The 20404-nt window shown below is 43.9% G+C and overlaps 1 long non-coding RNA gene across 1 annotated transcript; it reads right to left on the minus strand.

Annotated features, from left to right (window-relative positions):
- Positions 1 to 562: 562 nt before the first annotated feature.
- On the minus strand, positions 563 to 1027 carry LOC149402467 (uncharacterized). The gene is made up of 3 exons (XR_016296038.1): positions 933 to 1027; positions 760 to 861; positions 563 to 683 (listed from the first exon to the last, which is right to left on the minus strand). It is a non-coding gene; the product is annotated as an uncharacterized LOC149402467 (long non-coding RNA).
- Positions 1028 to 20404: the final 19377 nt, after the last annotated feature.

Raw genomic sequence — 20404 nt, forward strand, 5'->3', positions numbered from 1 at the left:
CATTCTTTTCCCTTTCCTTTTCCTCGGTTTGTAAACCACTCCTTGAACATTTTACTCCCTCTTCCGCCAAATCTTGCTCCAGAACTGCTGCTACCTCCTCGTCCACTGCCGCTCGTACGCTCTCGCTGGAATTCTGCTGAAGCTGGCGGCGTCGTCTGAGCATCTGCCATTGAAACTGATGGCGGCGTTGTCTGATGCATAGGGTGCATCTGAGGCGACGGGTGCATTTGAGGCGACGGCGTCGTCTGAGGCATCTGTGGCATCATGTCGGGCGACATCTGAGGCATCTGTGGCATTGTGCCGGACGACATATGAGGCAAGGGCAAAAACTGCTGCGTGAACGCGAACATTTGTCGCTGCATCTCCTCCATCTACTGTTGGTTGGCTCGCCTCATCTCATCCATAGCGAGTTGTTGTGCCGCCACCTGAGCTTGGAGATCGCCAACCACTAGATCTGGAACGCGGCGCCGCGACGAGCCTGAGCCTGACGACGAGCTTTCGTCTTGAGCCTGAGCAATAGCCCAAGTTGATCTCAGGACCGTTGGACCTATTCCAACGTACCAATCTTGACGGTTCCCGAGAATTTCTAGCATTGCGTGCTCCTCTGCATCGTCCTGGTTAAAGACTACGCCTTGCTCTTCTGCTTGTCGCTGAAGATCCGCCAGTAGAGTAACTATCCGCGCCTTTACACATAAAAAAAATTATTAAAAATTAATTATTATGTAAGTAACGTAATCTTAATTATCACATATGACTTACATGTGCTCGTCTCGCCCAATCTGTCGTCCATTCACCTTTTCTATTATGGTGTTTTTGCTCCCACGTCGTTAACGCGGAGCCCAAAGTCCCATCATCCTTACTCTGCAATAGTTATGAAAATATAAGTATTGAATTTATTTCAAATTAAGTATTTCAAAATTAGAATAACTTACGTTCAAATGACGATGAGCCAAGAAAGAAAGAGATCCTTGAGTCGACCTCGTCTTCTTCTTCTTCGAATTCTCCTTGTTGCGATTAGACTTTTTATGCAAATAATTAATTTTGTCATTATTCAATCTGATAAAGATATTGTGATTTATTACAATCATACATTACGTACCTTCCAATCGTCAGTTGCGAACTCGTCTACCACCGCCTCCCAATCCTCTTTCTTATATCGCGGTGGTGTTTCCGCCTTAGCGTTTTCTGTGCTCCCACAAAACTCCAACCTGAACTTCTCTGATAGCTTGGACTTCTGGTAGCGTCGCCTGATCTTGGCATTCCGAATGATAGCCTGATCAATCGTATTCTGATAGCAATCCGCAGGCAGATCCTCGCTGGTGTCAAGATCCGTGTACACAAATCTGAACTCGGAATGAAGTGCGCTCAAAATAGCAGCCAACGTCTGGGGCGTCACTTCACTCCAATCACGAGTCGTAGGCGGGATATGTGTTTTCCCCAAAGCACCGAGGCGGTTGTTAAATAGTCCAACCTTTTTATTTTCTTTCCTTATCTCTTGATAGAATGTTTGGTTTATTGGGTCCCACTTGACCACCTTCGCACCCGGTACACCCTGTGTTGCTCTCGCCGACGTCGAGCCGGTTGTTGGTCCCCTTGATTTCTTAGGACCTTGGGAATCAGGTTCCCGTGGCGGACCTTGAGAATCCGGTCGCTGTGGCGAATCTCCACCAGAACCCGAAGCGGTCAACATCCTATAAAATGAAAACAACAATTGTAAATTGACATCGTATAAAATAAAACAACATTTGTGAACATACATCACAAAACAAAAGGAAACAACATCATAATAAAACGTGGGTAACACCACGGATATATTTTATTATAAAACCTCACATATGGCGGAGGAAAACCGTGGTTACATAGATAGTTCTCATTCATCATCATCACTACCTATATCAACATCAACATCAACATCAACATCTTCTCCCTCAAGAACGATGCATTCCTCATGATCATCATCGTCTTCCTCACCATCGTCAACGATATTTACTAGCTCAGGATCTTCGATTTCATGTCGATGATTTAGACGATCGATGTTTGACAATTCTATTGTCAACAGAATCGAGGCTGAGGTGGTGAGGTCGACTTCAGGAACGTCCCAAATCCCTCGATGATTGCATTCCTGAACGATTTCCCAGTTACCACCTAAAACAAGATCTTTGATGTAAAAGACTTGTTTCGCCTGAATTGCGAGTATGTACGGCTCCTCTGTAAACTACTGTTTCACGGTAAAAGCACTCGTTTCTCCAGTAGTCTTGTCGTTGTGAACTAGTCGCCGAGAATCGTGCTTGTCACCGTACCATATACATTTGAATAATACAACACGACAGTCGTACCTATAATTCAGCACCAAGACGTCTTCCATCCGACCATAGTAAGTGAAATCATCCACAGGCACACATACAACGCTATTTTGAGTGACTCGTTGATTATCCCGACGATGAGTACTAAACTTCACGCCGTTAACAATGCAGCATGGATATTGATAAGCGACTTGAAGGGAACCGATAGAAAGCGAGTAGATCTCGTCAGACATGTCAGAGCCACTAGCTTTCATTTCAAAAATCTGGTTATTACGAAACAAAGTATTGGTTAGCACTTGTGTGTTTATAAAAAAACGGGTTATTGTGTTATTACCTTGTTCGCAAACCAATCTTTGAATCCCTTTCTATGCTCCGCTTCAATATTGCGAACTCCAGATTCGTTCAGGAAATCCAAATGCTCGCTGTTGCATGTTTAAAACATTGATTAAACACAATACAACAATGAAATAAGTTAGAGAAGCAAGTGGATCGATTACTTAGACCAAATACGGATCCACTTCAGGACAATTGGTATAGATGTACCACTCCGCTTTTTCTCTTTGCTCATCGTCAAATACTATCGCGTTCATCATCCCATAAGGCACACACATCTCGGATAGAAAAATGGAGAGCTCTCGCACTTTAACTTCTTCAACTACTTTCTTATCTTCAATATACCTTGCAATGAACGTTAGAGCTTCTTCTACAACATAAGCTTCTGCAATAGAGCCTTCTGGTCTAGCTCTATTTTTGACAAAATGTTTTAACGTCCCAAGGTATCTCTCAAAAGGGTACATCCACCGCATATGCACCGGGCCGCCGTGCAACGCTTCCTCTGGTAGATGCATCGCCACGTGAACCATGATCGTGAAAAAAGCAGGTGGAAATATCATCTCAAGCTTACATAAGATCTCGACGATAGACTCTTGCGCTCTTTCAAGATCTTCGGCTCTTAATGTTCTCGAACTTATCAACTTGAAAAAGTTGCAAAGCTCAGTGATCGTATCATGTATTGGTTGTGGCACAAAAGGACGAATACCAACAGCCAACAATCTTTGCAAGATCACGTGGCAATCATGCGACTTCAAACCTGTGAGCTTCCCATCAGTTGTCACATTTTTTTTTAAATTCCCAGCGAGACCATCGGGAAATTTGACAGATTTTAAGTACTCTGTAAATCGCTGTCTCTGCTCAAGGGTCAAAACGTACGACGCTCGCGGTTTGTGATACCCACCCCCATTTGGTTCCAAGTGCAAAGCGGTCTTGATGCCCAAGTCCATGAAGTCAAGCCTCGCCTTCTCGGTGTCATAGTTCTTCTTTTCCAAGCTGAGCATCGTCCCGAGAAGATTCTCACACACGTTCTTCTCTACGTGCATCACGTCCATGTTGTGTTTCAACTGCGACTCAGACCAGTACGGCAACTCGTAAAAGATGCTTTTCTTGGTCCAATTCAGTTCGCACTCAGCTCGCTTTCATTTTTTGCCTACAGAGGCAGCGTGTTTGCCAGTAGTCGTGCAAGAAACACCAGCCAACTGAGCGAGTATGTCTTGCGAAGTCAACTTCTCGGGTTTATTTCGTTTCTCGTGCTTATCTTTGTAGTGATCATTGCTTTTCCTCAATCGGTGACGCCTTTTTAAGAACCGACGATGGTCGTAGTAGACGATCCTGTTTCTGACTTTTAGGGACGGCGTGTCAAAGTTGCACGTAGGGCAAGCGAGATACCCCTGGCCGCTCCATCCCGATAAATACGATCTAGCCCGAAAATCGTTTATCGTCCAAAGTAACGCGGCACGCAACCGAAACACTTCATCTCAGGCTCCATCACGAACGCGGAGTCCATTCTCCCACAGTTCTTTCAACTCTTCAACCATAGGCTGCAAAAAAACGTCCATGTCTTTTCTTGGTGAATGGGGCCCCGGGATCAGAAGCGTGAGCATCAGGTACTCTTTCTTCATGCACAACCAAGGCGGCAAGTTGTACGCCGTAAATACTACAGGCCACATGCTATATGATAGGCTCATATCCCCAAACGGGTTGAATCCATCCGCAGCTAGCCCAAGCCGCACGTTCCGAGGCTCTGCAGCAAAACCTGGGTATCTCTCGTCCAAATTCTTCCACGCTGTACCATCAGCAGGATGTCGTAGAACGCCAGCTTCCCTGACGCGATCTCTTTCGTGCCACTGCATATGAAGCGCCGTGTGTGGAGATGCGTACAGTCCCTTCAATCGATCTTTCAAGGGAAAATATCGCAATATCTTCTGCGGTATCTTCTTACCAGTTGGCTTCCATCTACTCTCGTTACATATCGGGCACACGTCGACGTTCGCGAGATGTTTTCGGAATACGACACAGTCATTAATGCACGCGTCGATCATCTCGTATCCCATGCCAAAACGCTTCAGCTTCGCTTTTGCCTCGTAATGCTTCTCCGGTATTCGATTACCGACTGGATGAGAGTTCCTCAAAAGCTGCAGCAGTTCTGTGAACGACTTGTTCGTCCAATGGTTCGTGACTTTAAGGTGCATCAACTGAACCAAGAATGACAACGACTAAAACTCCTTGCATCCAGGGTACAATTCCGCTTCCAACTCAGCGAATAAGTCTTCCACTTGCTCCTCCGCACGCACATCGCTCGGAGCCGGCTCCGTAACACCATCGAAATCCTTGTGATCTCTTATATCCTCCACAGCAGCATGAATTCCTCCTACTCCTCTCTGGGCTGTTTCTCCGATGAGGACCTCTTCAAGATGACCGACGGAACGCACGACCTCACCATGATGATACCATTCTGTGTAGCCCGGGGTAAACCCTTTGTTTAGCAGATGAGGCCTTACAACTCCAATGTCGTGCCATCTCACGTTGTTGCAAGGCTTGCATGGACATCTATATTCGTAATTATCGTTCGGAAATCTTCTTGCAGCGCAGATAAATTCATTAACTCCAATTTTATACTACAAGGACAACCGATTGTTCTCGGTGATCCAATCTCTACTTGGATTGGACATTGATTTCGCTAAACGAAAGGGAAAAAGAACAATTATTAAGAGTTGTTGCTAAGTGACGAAGACCAATGAAGTCGATTACTTATTGCTACGGGACGAAGATCAATGAATGAAGATGAGATTATGAATTTTATGTTATTTGACAATAATAGGCTAGAAACTCAATCTAAAATTCGGCAGAGTTTCCCCTATAATACTAACAAACCAAAAACCTGCAAACTCATTTAAAAGCATATATAAATCATCTAAAACTATCCTAATAATCAACTAAACCCTAAACAGAACCTCCGTGGCTCGTTTAAAACAAAAATACAATATTCTCAACTCATTTATACAATAACTTAACTAATTTTAATTTCATGATTAACAATTTAACACATATTATTAATTAAACTAATTACAATTTCAATTTCAATTTTGACAATTTCAATTAACCTAAACTAATCAAAACTAAACATCTTAAACATATTATTAAATTAATTACAATTTCAATTTGACAATTTTAATTAACCTAAACAAATTAAAATTAAACAACTTAAACATATTATTAAACTAATTACAATTTCAATTTGACAATTTCTATCAATTAACCTAAACTAATCAAAACTAAACAACCTAAACATATTATTAAACTAATTACAATTTCAATTTAACAACTTCAATTAACCTAAACAAATTTAAACTAAACAACTTAAACATATTATTAAACTAATTACAATTTCAATTTGACAATTTCAATTAACCTAAACTAATCAAAACTAAACAAACTAAACATGTAAGTATTAAATTAAAAAACCTAAAACTAATTAGAACGAATTTCATTTCATAAATTAATTACAAACTAATTAACTAATTCATTACAAATCAATTACAAACTAACTAACTAATTATAAACTAAACTACTAATCAAACTAAACTAGTAATCAAAATACTAATCAAATTATGAAAAATACCTAATGAAGCGGAGGGGCTGGTCGGAGGCTCGGGACAAGTCGGAGGAGCTGGTCGGAGAGGCAGCAGCGGAGGGGCTCGTCGGAATCAGTCAACACGCAGAAATCAAAAGCCCCAAAATTCGAAACTTCAAACCCTAGTTCATCAAATTTCGGCCAAATCACTAACAAACCAAGGAAATCCGAACTCAATCCAAAACCAATCAATTTCACAAAAATCATCTTTGAAATCCGAAACCCCAAATTTGAATTTCGGAGCTCAAAAATCCAAAATCAACTCTAGGTCAAGAATCCTCCCCTTGTGGTAGTGGTGGCGGTCGGAGTGGTGGCTGCGACGGGGTGGCCGGAGAGAGAGAGGGTAGTGGCGGCGGTCCTCGTGACGGAGGCTGAGAGAGACAGAGGGTAGTGGCGGCGGTCGGAGGAGTGGAGTGGTTGCGGTCGGAGGCTGAGAGAGAGTGGTAGTGGTGGCGGTCGGAGTGGTGGCTGCGATGGGGTGGGAGAGAGAGAGGGTAGTGGCGGCGGTCCTCGTGACGGAGGCTGAGAGAGAGAGGGTCGTGGCAGCGGTCGGAGGAGCGTAGTGGTGGCGGTCGGAGGCTGAGAGAGAGTGGTAGTGGTGGCGGCGACGGGGTGGGAGAGCAGGAGAGACTCGGAGACAGAGAGAAATCGCAGAGGTTTTTTTGGGTGTTTGAATGAAAACCCGATCGAGCATGCTTTATATATAAAGACTTTTGAATTTGGGTGCGACTTTGTCGCACCCAAAGACACTTTTGGGTGCGACCACTGACTTGTGTCAGTGGTTTCGGGTGCGACTATGTCGCACCCAATGACATTTTGTAAAAAAAGGGGGAAGTTTTGGCCGCCGAAAATTTTAGGTCATTTAGGTGCGACATAGTCGCACCTATAACTTTGGAGAAAGTATTGGGTGCGACTAAGTCGCACCCAATAGTAGTACCACACTTTTGGGTGCGACAAGTCGCACCAAAATTCAAAAAATTTCGCGAAAATTTTCCAGCGCTTAATTGATTTTTGGGTCCGACTATTCGCACCTGAAAGTCTTTTTGGTGCGACTTTTAGGTGCGAATAGTCGCACCCAAAAGTCATCCGCACCGTAAAACTGTATTTGTAGTAGTGATCTCGAGCTAGTCGCTCGGGCGCCCACGGAGGTGGCGGGGACATGACTCATCTCTCGAGAGACGTGGAAGTAGCAAGAAAGAGGAATGGAAGGGAGAGCGTCGCCAAGGTCGGGAGGTCCCCTCCTTCTAGCGCCAAAATGTTGTCGCTGTTTTTCGGACAACTATTTAGAAGCCCCAAACGGTTCGACCCAAGGCCGGACCAAGTGGTCGCGTTCGGGCTTGAGCGTGTCGGACTTGGTATCCCAAGTCGTCCCTTAGCTGTGAATGTCCCTTGAGTTCGTCCAAGTACCTGAAAAGGAAGAAAGAACAGGTGAACTAGGAAGGGAAAACAGAGGGGGTGCCTCTATTTACCTCTCCGACGCTCAACATTAGTATGATCGAGGTGGAGTATAGAGGTTTTAGAGATGGTGAGAGGCCAAAGATGAGCGAAACGAGTGACGTACGAGTTTAACAGCGTTTCGGGACTCAAAATTGGATTACCTCGACCAGGGGAGGGACCTCGGCATTTATAGGCGACCAAGGGGCGTTTTGGGCATCCCCTTGGCCGAGGGCCGGCTCTGAGTCGGCCATGGAGGCAAGGGCCGGCTTTGAGTCGGCCATGGAGGCGAAGGCCGGCCCTTGATCGGCCATGGCGACGAAGGCCGGCTCTGGGTTGGCCATGGAGGCAATGGCCCGCTCTGGGTCGGCCATGGAGGATGTTGTCGCAGTTTTTCGGACAACGATTTAGGAGTCGCAGACGGTCAGACCCAAGGCCGGACCAAGTGGTCTCGTCTTGACTCGAGCGTGTCGGACTTGGTATCCCAAGTCGTCCCTTAGCTATGGGTAAAGCTCACCTCGTCTCGATACCTGGAAAACAAACAAGAGATTGTGAACTACAAAGGGGAAACAGGGGGGGTGCCCCTGTTTACCTCTCCGACGCTCAACATTAGTGGGATTGAGGTGGAGTATTGAGGTTTTAGGGGTGTTTAGAGGCCGAGACTTGAGAGAAACGAGCGAGGTACGAGTTCGACAGCGTTTCAGTACTCAAGAATGGATTACCTGGACTAGGGGAGCGGCCCCTCTATTTATAGGCGACCAAGGGGCGTTATGGGCAACCCCTTGGCTGAGAATTGTCTTGGCTCGGCCATTGGCCGAGACTGGCCCTTGGGCTGGCCATTGGCCGAGGCTGGCCCTAGGGCCGGCCAATGGCCGGGAGTAGCTTGAGTCGGCCATTGGCCGAGACTGGCCCTTGGGCCGGCCAATGGCCGAGGCTATTTGGGCCGGCCATTGGCCGAGGCTGGCCCTAGGGCCGGCCAATGCCCGGGAGTAGCTTCAGTCGGCCATTGGCCGAGCCTGGCCCTTGGGCCGGCCAATGGCCGAGGCTATTTGGGCCGGCCAATGGCCGGGAGTGGCTTGGGTCGGCCATTGGCCGAGGCTGGCCTCTGGGCCGGCCAATGGCCGAGGCTGTTTGGGCCGGCCATTGGTTTGGGCCGGCCAATGGCTGAGGCAAGGCTCCGCCGTCAAAAGCCTCGCGCCGGTTGCGCGGGTCGAAGTGATGTCTTTTTCCTCGTCGGTCCGAGACGGGCCGACAACATTAGCCCCCCGAGTTTCTGGTCGAGCGTAGGTCGAGCGGAAACTCAGTGCTTGCGTTGATGTGCGGACCCAGGACAAACACTCTCGAGTTTGTGGTCGCATTGTAGAAGGGCTTTCAATGCATCGCGAGGGATGGCATCGGTGCGTCATGAGGGACGGCTTTGTTGCGCGTGGCTTATTTTCTCGACTTATCGACGAAGGCATAATCGACCCGCACGTCTTTGTGCGCGGCTTATTTTCTCGACCTACCAGTGAAAGCGTGATCGATTAGCATGACTTTACTGTGCGTGTCTTCTTTTCTGGACCCACCAATGACGGCGTGATCGATTAGCACGACTTTATTGTGCGTGTCTTATTTTCTCGATTTACCAATGAAGGCGTGATCGATTAGCACGACTTTGTTGCGCGTGTCTTATTTTCTCGACCCACCAATGAAGGCGTGATCGGTTAGCACGACTTTGTTGCGCGTGTCTTATTTTCTTGACCCACCAATGAAGGCGTGATCGATTAGCACGACTTGGGCCTCGGGGGGCCTCGGTGTCACGTTGCGTGACCGGGTTTTCCGTGGACGCTGGCTAAACCAGATACGCCCTGGCGGACGCAAGCCTTTGAACCCATTTAAAACTCGTTGCCTATCGGCTCACGAGCTGGGCGGCGAGCGTGATGCCACATTTGTGTGGCCAGGTTTCCTGTGGACGCTGGCTCGACCAGATACGCCCAGCGGACGCAGACCTTGAACCCATTTGTAACTCGTTGCCTTTCGGCCCACGAGCTGGGCGGCGAGCGCGATGCCACTTTTGTGTGGCGAGGTTTGCCGTGGACGCTGGCTAGACCAGATACGCCCAGCGGACGCAGACCTTGAACCCATTTGTAACTCGTTGCCTTTCGGCACACGAGATGGGCGGCGAGCGCGATGCCACATTTGTGTGGCGAGGTTTCCCGTGGACGCTAGCTAGACCAGATGCGCCCGGCGGACGCAGACCTTGAACCCATTTGTAACTCGTTGCCTTTCGGCCCACGAGCTGGGCGGCGAGCGCGATGCCACTTTTGTGTGGCGAGGTTTCCCGTGGACGCTAGCTAGACCAGATACGCCCAGCGGACGTAGACCTTGAACCCATTTGTAAATCGTTGCCTTTCGGCCCACGAGCTGGGCGGCGAGCGCGATGCCACTTTTGTGTGGCGAGGTTTCTCGTGGACGCTGGCTAGGCCAGATACGCCCAGCGGACGCAGACCTTGAACCCATTTGTAACTCGTTGCCTTTCGGCCCACGAGCTGGGCGGCGAGCGCGATGCCACTTTTGTGTGGCGAGGTTTCCCATGGACGCTGGCTAGACCAGATACGCCCAGCGGACGCAGACCTTGAACCCATTTGTAACTCGTTGCCTTTCGGCCCACGAGCTGGGCGGCGAGCGCGATGCCACTTTTGTGTGGCGAGGTTTCCCGTGGACGCTGGCTAGACCAGATACGCCCAGCGGACGCAGACCTTGAACCCATTTGTAACTCGTTGCCTTTCGGCCCACGAGCTGGGCGGCGAGCGCGATGCCACATTTGTGTGGCGAGGTTTCCCGTGGACGCTAGCTCGACCAGATACGCCCAGCAGACGCAGACCCTGAACCCATTTATAACTCGTTGCCTTTCGGCCCACGAGCTGGGCGGCGAGCGCGATGCCACTTTTGTGTGGCGAGGTTTCCCGTGGACGCTGGCTAGACCAGATACGCCCAGCGGACGCAGACCTTGAACCCATTTGTAACTCGTTGCCTTTCGGCCCACGAGCTGGGCGGCGAGCGCGGACTCTAGACTCAACTCGAGGGCTCATGTTGTTGTCAATGGTGCCCACAAGAAGAGTTGTAGTCTTTATTTTGTACATTTGATGTAATAAAGTCTCATGAAGACTCTTGCTTGTAATTGCCTATCTATTCATTAATAAAGTTGAAACGTTCATTCATTCTTTCTTTGTTTGAAGCTTTATGATAAAACCTTAGTCTTTTAGTCCATAAACAAACTTAACAACTTACGAAGAGACAAATGTAGATTTGCATGAACAAACTCTTCGTAGTTTGCTTAAAACGATATATTCGCAATCTTAGGGTCAAAGGACTATTGACCTCAGTATGATTGTTAGAAGAATCTATGATGTCTGGTTATGAGGCATTGAGAGTTGGAGACTCTATAGTTCTTCTAGGTATCTTCCGAAGGTACTGAATTGACCAGTGCACTTCTAGAGACAATATAAGAACAAACCATTTAACCTCTTATGTCTCGAAGTCACTATGTATGAATTGCATCATGCTTACCTTAATCCTGAAATGAGACATGCCATTTCACACCTTAGTATTCTCATTTGAGAAAGTCAAAGTTCGGACTCACTATGTGATTCCGAACAAGGCCAATTGGTGAGGTACTAAGTTGTGAGTCTGTCATGAGTAACTTTGTGAAGTTCTCATAGATATGGAATTCATGTACAAGATTGCTGAAATGCAATGTATGTCACCTCATGCTTTGTTCCTTGGAGTGTGAATAAATGAACTGGCCAGTGTCCAAATTGAGTCCTGACTCTTTTGGATGAAACAATGTGACTTGTTAGCTCCTCGTCAATACATTGTTTCTAACTTATTCACAAGCGACAAAGGAGTTGAAGAAATAACAGCTAGAAGGGTAAAATGGTAATTTAGTAAATCCCGACTAGCTGATGACATTCATGAAGGGTAAACATAGATAATATTCAGTGGATCCGCTCATCATAATTAGGTCGAATTCTTGAGTAGAAAATAAATTCATTTGAACCGAGAGATTTTCAGTGTCAGCTCTTTAGTGGAGTCAGTTGGCATTAAGCTAAACTTGGAAAAGGGTTTGTGAACTTTTGAGTCCAAGTGTTTAGCTCAAGCTTTGTTCATTTGGGTCCATGAGGTCACTGTCACGAATCACATCGATAGGAATAGTTAAACTGGAAGCTAAGTCAAAACAAGAACGAAAATAGTCAAAAGGGTATTTTTGACTTTTGAGACATATGATGAAATGAATGTCAATAAATTTTTTGACAAGTTCATTTGATGACTTAATGTCACTCGGCCATAACTTGATTATTGGGCCTTGTGAATTAATTTCATTTCATAAGAATTTTATTGAAAATTCTTAATGGGCCTTTTTCATGTTGTCATGAACAAATGGAAAAGCTTCTAGAAGCCTTTTCTAGAAGGCCTTGGGCGCCCAACCCTAAGAAAGAAAGGGAGTTTATTTTGTGCATAAATGTATTTAGATACTTGCCAAAATAAAAAGAGGAAACAAATTTGCATGTAGATGCACTAGGGTAATCGGCCATGTTGAGAGAAAAGGCAAGCCATGAACAAAATTGGAAACAAATCAAGGCTTCTAGAAGCCTTGTTTGGCTGAGTTTCTCAAGTGGGAAAGAGGCAATATTTGCTCATGAATATGTGATATTCTATAGAAGAGGAAACTACCTTATTGAAGGTAAAGCCTCTCCTATAAATAGGAGCCTCATTTCCTCACAATTCATTCATCCAAGTTTAAGAGATTTGAGAGACTCTCTCTCTCTAGAACTTGTGGCCGAAATCCTCTCTCTCTCTCTCTCTAGTTTATTTTCGATTTTTTCTTGTCTTGGCACCTAGGTCCTCACTCGACCTAGTGTTTAGCTCTGCGACTTCGAGACTCGTACTTCTGTCGTAGTGTTTAAAAGTGCCCACTCACTGATTCCTTCTTTTCGAGTGATTTAGTGATAGAAACTTTCGTGGTTGCTCGAGGTGCCGAGGAAAGAAAGAGAGACATGCTGCGAGGGGAGACGAGCGTTGCAAACTTTCCACAAGCTTCTTCAAAGTTCAAGCTTCAAGAAAGGTTAGTAAACTTCTAGCTCATATTGGTTTTTAATTACATGTACTTGCACTTGTCTAGGTTAGTAAAAACTGTTTTACTTGTAAAAGAAAATTTTTAAAATTCCGCCGCTTACCGAAGCGTTAATTATTTTCTCAAACCCTAGATCGATTCCAACAAATGGTATCAGAGCTATGGTCAAAGATTAGCATGTACATGTTTTTAAAATTATGAGCTTGAAAATCGTTATCGAAAGTTTACTAATTTTGTGACAAGTTAGAATTGTAATCTTAGTTTTTTTTTAATTTAATGCTCTTGTCTTTAAATTAAAAAGCATGTTGATTTTCTATGAGTTTGGGATGTTTTCAAAACACATTAGAATCAGTTCTAAAAGTTTTTAATTTTTTATATTGAAAAACGTGTTTTAAAGGTTTGAGAAATTTCGAGTAAAATTTTGTGACTAGTTTTGATATCTTGCTAGTTTCTTATTTTTACTTGAATCGTTTTATGCTTGTTGTTATTTCTTTTATTCTATGTTATTACCCTGCTAATAAAACACAAATAAAAGCTTTAAACAACATCTTAAAACGTTCCGTTACACTTGATTCTTTTTCGCACCTAAGTAGGACCAAGCTTTAATTTATTTCTTTTTCTTCGAGCTGGAGTAAACCCGCATTAAAAGTGGCATAACTCTCTGCTCAGAAATCGAAATTTAATGATTCTTGAATCAAATTAAAGCTCTTGCTGTCCTCTGTCCAATGCCAGTGGTTTCGGCTGAAAAGGACATCGGAGCCGCCAGCTATGGCGATTTTACTCCGAGGTGCGCGGCTGTCTGAAACTCCAGTTTTTTAGAAATCCGGATTTTTAAACCCCACTACCATGAGTTATAGAACTCTAATGAGAAAATTTTCTTGAGCAAAAATGTTTTTCATATGATTATAAACATGATGTGTAAGATTAAAAGTTTTGATTTTTGAAAGATTAATTGAAATTGAATTTTTACAAAACTAGTTTGAATTTTGAAAAACCGTTTTCACTTTCAAACTTGAAAATTTTTTGTCATCCAAATCAAATAAATTTTCGAAATGTTTTCAAAACTATATCTATATCACATATGTTCAAAATCTATATGCTCTTGAAAATTTGAGTGGGAGGTCTCTTTGTAGACAAGCCGAAAAATAAAAAGATGTGTAATCTCAAACTTTCAAGTGTTCGAGTAAGTTGAAGTTCACACTTCCCTCACACACTTTCCCGAAATAGAAAATAGGAAAAGATCGAGTATGTACCTTGTGCCTTTATGCACTAATACTGCTCTGAACATGTCGATCTAGGATTCTCTTCTAGTTGTCCGCTCTGTCGCTCTCTAACTAGGAAATTTGTTTCCGAACTTATAAGAGTCGATGAACCAACTCCAAAAACTAAGTGGGAGGGTTATATTCGTTGTTTGTAACCCGCGATCCCCAACACTAGTGAAAGATGCAATAACGTGGGACTAAGAGCCGCTCTTGCGACCCTCACTTAAATGTGAGTACTCCAAGGCGTTATTGCTTCGATCATTGCTCAAAGAGCTACGTCCGAGAGTGATGCAATGATGGCAAGGCCTCCCCTTGGGGGATTGTTTTTCAAAGCTGATCTTTTGGACTAAGTGGTTGGTTGCACACTTAGGCTCAATCCCTAGTATCCTCCCTTGAGGCTCTGCGAAAGGATGTGAGTGATCAAACCAATTTAAAAGGTGGCTAGTCAAAATAGATGTATTGACATCTTGGCTTAGCATTAATGATGTGTCATTTACTTATAAATGGAGATTTTTTGCGGCCTTCTCTTGAGGGAGTAAATTATCGTTTGGTTTATAACACCTTTGGATTTTACAAAAGTCTTAATAAAACTTAAATCCTAAACCAAAGACTAATCATAAACTTGTTTCAACTTTTATAGGCAATATGTCTCTCAACCCTCTCTCTAAAATTCTTTCCTCGAATAAACTCGAAGGCGACAATTACGTCGACTGGAAACGTAACCTCGACATAGTCCTTACTGTCGACAAGCACAAATGGGTTCTCACCACCCCCTGTCCTCAAACGAATGAAGATTCGACGCAAGAGGAGAAAGACGCCCTGGCGGCCTGGCTTCGATCCGATGAGATTGCGAGATGCTATATTTTGGCATCGATGAACAATGTGTTGCAACAACAACATCGTGATTATGAAACTGCCACCGATATGCTCTACAATCTCCATGAGATGTTTGGAGGGCAAGGACATCAAGCTAGGCAACAAGCGGTCCGACAATTCATGAACTGTCGTATGAAGGCTGGAACTCCCGTTAGAGATCATATGATGCTGATCATTAGCTATCTCAACGAGATGGAGATTCTTGGATCTGAGATTGATGGGGAGACTAAAATAGATATGATCTTGGAAACTCTCCCCAAAACCTTTGATACCTTCAAGTTAAATTATTCCATGAACAAGCTAGAGTACACTGTTACCGAGCTCATGAAGGAACTTCAAACCGCTGAGGCACTCACTAAGAAAAAAAGGGCTCAAGGAGAAGTACATGCTACTGCCTCCACCTCTGGATCTAAGAAGAGACCTCGCAACGCCGAGAAGAAGAACCAACCTAAGGTTCACACGAAGAAGAAGGCGCCAAAGGCTCCAAAGGTGGACAAGTCTAACGACAAGTGCCACCACTGCAACGAGCCTGGTCACTGGCGTAGGAACTGTCCTGCCTACCTCAAAACCAAAGCAAAAGGTATTGTACTTGTTACTGAAGCCTGTCTAGTAGCTGATAATGTATCATCGTGGATTGTTGACTCCGCTGCTACTAACCATATTTGCTGCTCCTTGACTGGTTTTAGGAAAAGCAAAAGCTTAGAGGATGGCGACTTCTGCTTCAAGTGGGGTGATGAGAGCGTGGTGTCTGCGAAGGCTGTGGGATCCGTGACGCTATCTTTTGAAGATCGAACTTTAAATTTGAATAATGTTTATTATGTTCCTTCCTTTGGGAAAAACCTAGTATCTGTTGCTCAACTTTTCGAGCAAGATTATTATTTAAAGTTTATAAAGAATGGAATTCGTATTTTTTTTCTAATTCTTTCTTCACTGATGCATGTATGAAGAATGGTCTTTTTTACATCTATCCCACTCAACCTTCTCTTTTAGACACCGAAATAGATAATGATCTAATTAGGGAGCCAAAGAGGATCAAACTTTCTGAATCCTCCGATCTAACAAAATCAACATACCTCTGGCACTTAAGACTTGGTCATATCAGTCTAGATAGGATTAAGAGACTTGTGAGGGATGGTTAACTCCAAGCCTCTGCAATAGGTTCACTACCTACTTGTGAATCCTGCATAGAAGGAAAAATGACTAAGCGACCTTTCTCCGATAAGGGTCGAAGAGCCACTGAGTTGCTGGAACTAATACATTCTGATGTATGTGGTCCGCTCAACCAACAGGCACGTGGAGGATACGAATACTTCGTTACCTTCACTGATGATTACTCAAGATATGGGTTTGTCTATTTGCTTAAACACAAATCCGAGACCTTTAACGTATTTAAGGTCTTTAGGGCGTTAGTGGAAAAGCAAACTGGCAAAGTGATCAAAACCCTTCGATCTGATCGATGTGGTGAGTATATGTCTGGAGAGTTCGATGACTTTCTTAAAGAAGAAGGTATCGCTTCTCAGCTTACCGCACCTGGCACACCTCAACAAAACGGAGTGTCAGAGAGAAGAAACCGAACTCTTATGAAGATGGTTAGATCAATGATGAGTTACTCATCACTCCCGCTTTCCTTTTGGGGATATGCCCTCGAAACAGCTGCCTACATTCTGAACCAAGTTCCGTCCAAAACGGTTCCTGGTACTCCTTATGAATGATGGACTGGCCGTAAAGTGAATCTTGGCCGCATCCGAATTTGGGGTTGCCCTGCACACGTGCTGAGGCAAAAGACTAGCAAGTTGGCTAGTAGGTCAGAATTGTGCCTGTTTGTAGGATATCCGAAGGAAACCAAAGGTTTTACTTTCTATAGTCCCGAGGACGATAAGACTTTCGTTAGCACGAATGCTCATTTCCTTGAGGAGGACTTTATGAAGGATGCGAAACCTAGAAGCAAAATTGTGCTTGAAGAAAAGTTGGGTGAGGAAGCTTCTACCTCATCTGTAAGAACTGTTCTTACCCCAACTGAAACACAACCTAACTCATCAGAATCTCCTCAAGTAGTACTTAGACGTAGTGGGAGGGCTACTCAAAAGCCTGACAGGTACATGTCTTATGGAGACTCTCTTGTAGCCGTCTCCGACATGGATGACCCTGTTTCCTATAGCCAAGCGATGGCTTGTTCTGAATCAAACCTTTGGCTTGACGCCATGAAAGTTGAAATGCACTCGATGTATGTCAACAAAGTCTGGAAACTTGTAAACCTTCCTGAAGGGATTAAACCCGTAGGGTGTAAGTGGATATACAAGAAGAAAAACGGGTCCTGATGGGAACGTCGAGACGTTCAAAGCACGACTTGTGGCGAAGGGTTATACCCAACAAGAAGGGATTGACTATGAAGAAACCTTCTCGCCAGTCGCAATGCTTAAATCCATCCGCATACTCCTATCCATAGATGCAGCTCTCGACTATGAGATCTGGCAAATGGATGTCAAGACAGCCTTTCTGAATGGCAATCTTGACGAGCGCATTTACATGGCTCAACCAGACGGTTTCATGGATAAAGGTCAAGAGACCAAGGTTTGTGAGTTGCTTAAATCCATTTATGGACTAAAGCAAGCATCTAGGTCATGGAATATTAGATTCGATGAAACTGTAAAGAGCTTCGGCTTTGAACAGTCAATAGATGAGCCTTGTGTTTACAAGTCAATACACGAAGGCAAAGTTGTGTTTCTGGTACTATATGTCGATGATATACTACTCATTGGTAATGACGTGGGTAAGTTATCTGAGGTTAAGGTCTGGCTAGCAAAGCAATTCGATATGAAGGATCTAGGAGAAGCCGCGTACATTCTGGGAATCCAAATCTTTCGAGATAGGAAAAACCGGACCCTATCGCTCTCTCAAGCATCTTATATTGATAAGGTGATGAATCGCTTCTCGATGTAAGACTGCAAGAGGGGTCAAACACCCTTTAGGCATGGAGTTTCACTCTCTAAGGACCAGTCTCCCAAGACTGCACAAGAGATTGAAGACATGAGGAAGATTCCTTACGCCTCTGCCGTAGGAAGCCTCATGTATGCTATGCTTTGCACTAGACCTGATATATGTTTCGCCGTTGGCGTAGTTAGTCGTTTCCAATCCAACCCTGGACCCGAGCACTAGATTGCTGTTAAGCATGTTCTTATGTATCTTCGAAGAACTAGGAACTTGATGCTTACATACTCAGGTACTGACCTGACTATGACGGGATATACCTACTCCGATTTTCAAGCGGATAAGGATTCCAGGAAATCCACTTCAGGATCTGTGTTCATCCTTAATGGTGGAGCTGTTGTGTGGAGAAGTATTAAGCAATCTTGCATTGCTGACTCGACAATGGAAGCAGAATATGTGGCTGCTTGTGAAGCATCCAAAGAGGCTGTATGGCTTAAAAAGTTCCTTAAGTATTTGGAAGTTGTTCCAAACGTCGACGAGCCCATGACCCTTTATTGTGATAATAGTGGGGCTGTCGCTAACTCAAAGGAACCCAGAAGCCGTAAGCGCTCTAAGCATATTGAGAGGAAATACCATTTGATTCGAGAGATCGTGCAGCGCAGAGACGTGGAAGTGAAGAAGATCTCAACGGTGGACAACCTCGCAGATCCATTCACCAAGGCCCTAGCGAACAAGGTCTTCGACCAACATCGTGAGGGATTAGGCATGAAGGACTACACACACCTTCTTTGAGTCAAGTGGGAGTTTGTTGTCAATGGTGCCCACAAGAAGAGTTGTAGTCTTCATTTTGTACATTTGATGTAATAAAGTCTCATGAAGACTCTTGCTTGTAATTGCCTATCTATTCATTAATAAAGTTGAAACGTTCATTCATTCTTTCTTTGTTTGAAGCTTTATGATAAAACCTTAGTCTTTTAGTCCATAAACAAACTTAACAACTTACGAAGAGACAAATGTAGATTTGCATGAACAAACTCTTCGTAGTTTGCTTAAAACGATATATTCGCAATCTTAGGATCAAAGGACTATTGACCTCAGTATGATTGTTAGAAGAATCTATGATGTCTTGTTATGAGGCATTGAGAGTTGGAGACTCTATAGTTCTTCTAGGTATCTTCCGAAGGTACTGAATTGACCAGTGCACTTCTAGAGACAATATAAGAACAAACCATTTAACCTCTTATGTCTCGAAGTCACTATGTATGAATTGCATCATGCTTACCTTAATCCTGAAATGAGAGATGCCATTTCACACCTTAGTATTCCCATTTGAGAAAGTCAAAGTTCGGACTCACTATGTGATTCCGAACAAGGCCTATTGGTGAGGTACTAAGTTGTGAGTCTGTCATGAGTAACTTTGTGAAGTTCTTATAGATATGGAATTCATGTACAAGATTGCTGAAATGCAATGTATGTCACCTCATGCTTTGTTCCTTGGAGTGTGAATAAATGAACTGGCCAGTGTCCAAATTGAGTCCTGACTCTTTTGGATGAAACAATGTGACTTGTTAGCTCCTCGTCAATACATTGTTTCTAACTTATTCACAAGCGACAAAGGAGTTGAAGAAATAACAGCTAGAAGGGTAAAATGGTAATTTAGTAAATCCCGACTAGCTGATGACATTCATGAAGGGTAAACATAGATAATATTCAGTGGATCCGCTCATCTTAATTAGGTCGAATTATTGAGTAGAAAATAAATTCATTTGAACCGAGAGATTTTCAGTGTCAGCTCTTTAGTGGAGTCAGTTGGCATTAAGCTAAACTTGGAAAAGGTTTGTGAACTTTTGAGTCCAAGTGTTTAGCTCAAGCTTTGTTCATTTGGGTCCATGAGGTCACTGTCACGAATCACATCGATAGGAATAGTTAAACTGGAAGCTAAGTCAAAACAAGAACGAAAATAGTCAAAAGGGTATTTTTGTCTTTTGAGACATATGATGAAATGAATGTCAATAAATTTTTTGACAAGTTCATTTCATGACTTAATGTCACTCGGCCATAATATGATTAATTGGGCCTTGTGAATTAATTTCATTTCATAAGAATTTTATTGAAAATTCTTAATGGGCCTTTTTCATGTTGTCATGAACAAATGGAAAAGCTTCTAGAAGCCTTTTCTAGAAGGCCTTGGGCGCCCAACCCTAAGAAAGAAAGGGAGTTTATTTTTTGCATAAATGTATTTAGATACTTGCCAAAATAAAAAGAGGAAACAAATTTGCATGTAGATGCACTAGGGTAATCGGCCATGTTGAGAGAAAAGGCAAGCCATGAACAAAATTGGAAACAAATCAAGGCTTCTAGAAGCCTTGTTTGGCCGAGTTTCTCAAGTGGGAAAGAGGCAATATTTGCTCATGAATATGTGATATTCTATAGAAGAGGAAACTACCTTATTGAAGGTAAAGCCTCTCCTATAAATAGGAGCCTCATTTCCTCACAATTCATTCATCCAAGTTTAAGAGAT

The sequence above is a fragment of the Urtica dioica genome, chromosome 3, assembly GCF_054948205.1.
Source record: "Urtica dioica subsp. dioica isolate 48M chromosome 3, U.dioica_male_clone48M_v1_H2, whole genome shotgun sequence".
Taxonomy (NCBI): Eukaryota; Viridiplantae; Streptophyta; class Magnoliopsida; order Rosales; family Urticaceae; genus Urtica; species Urtica dioica.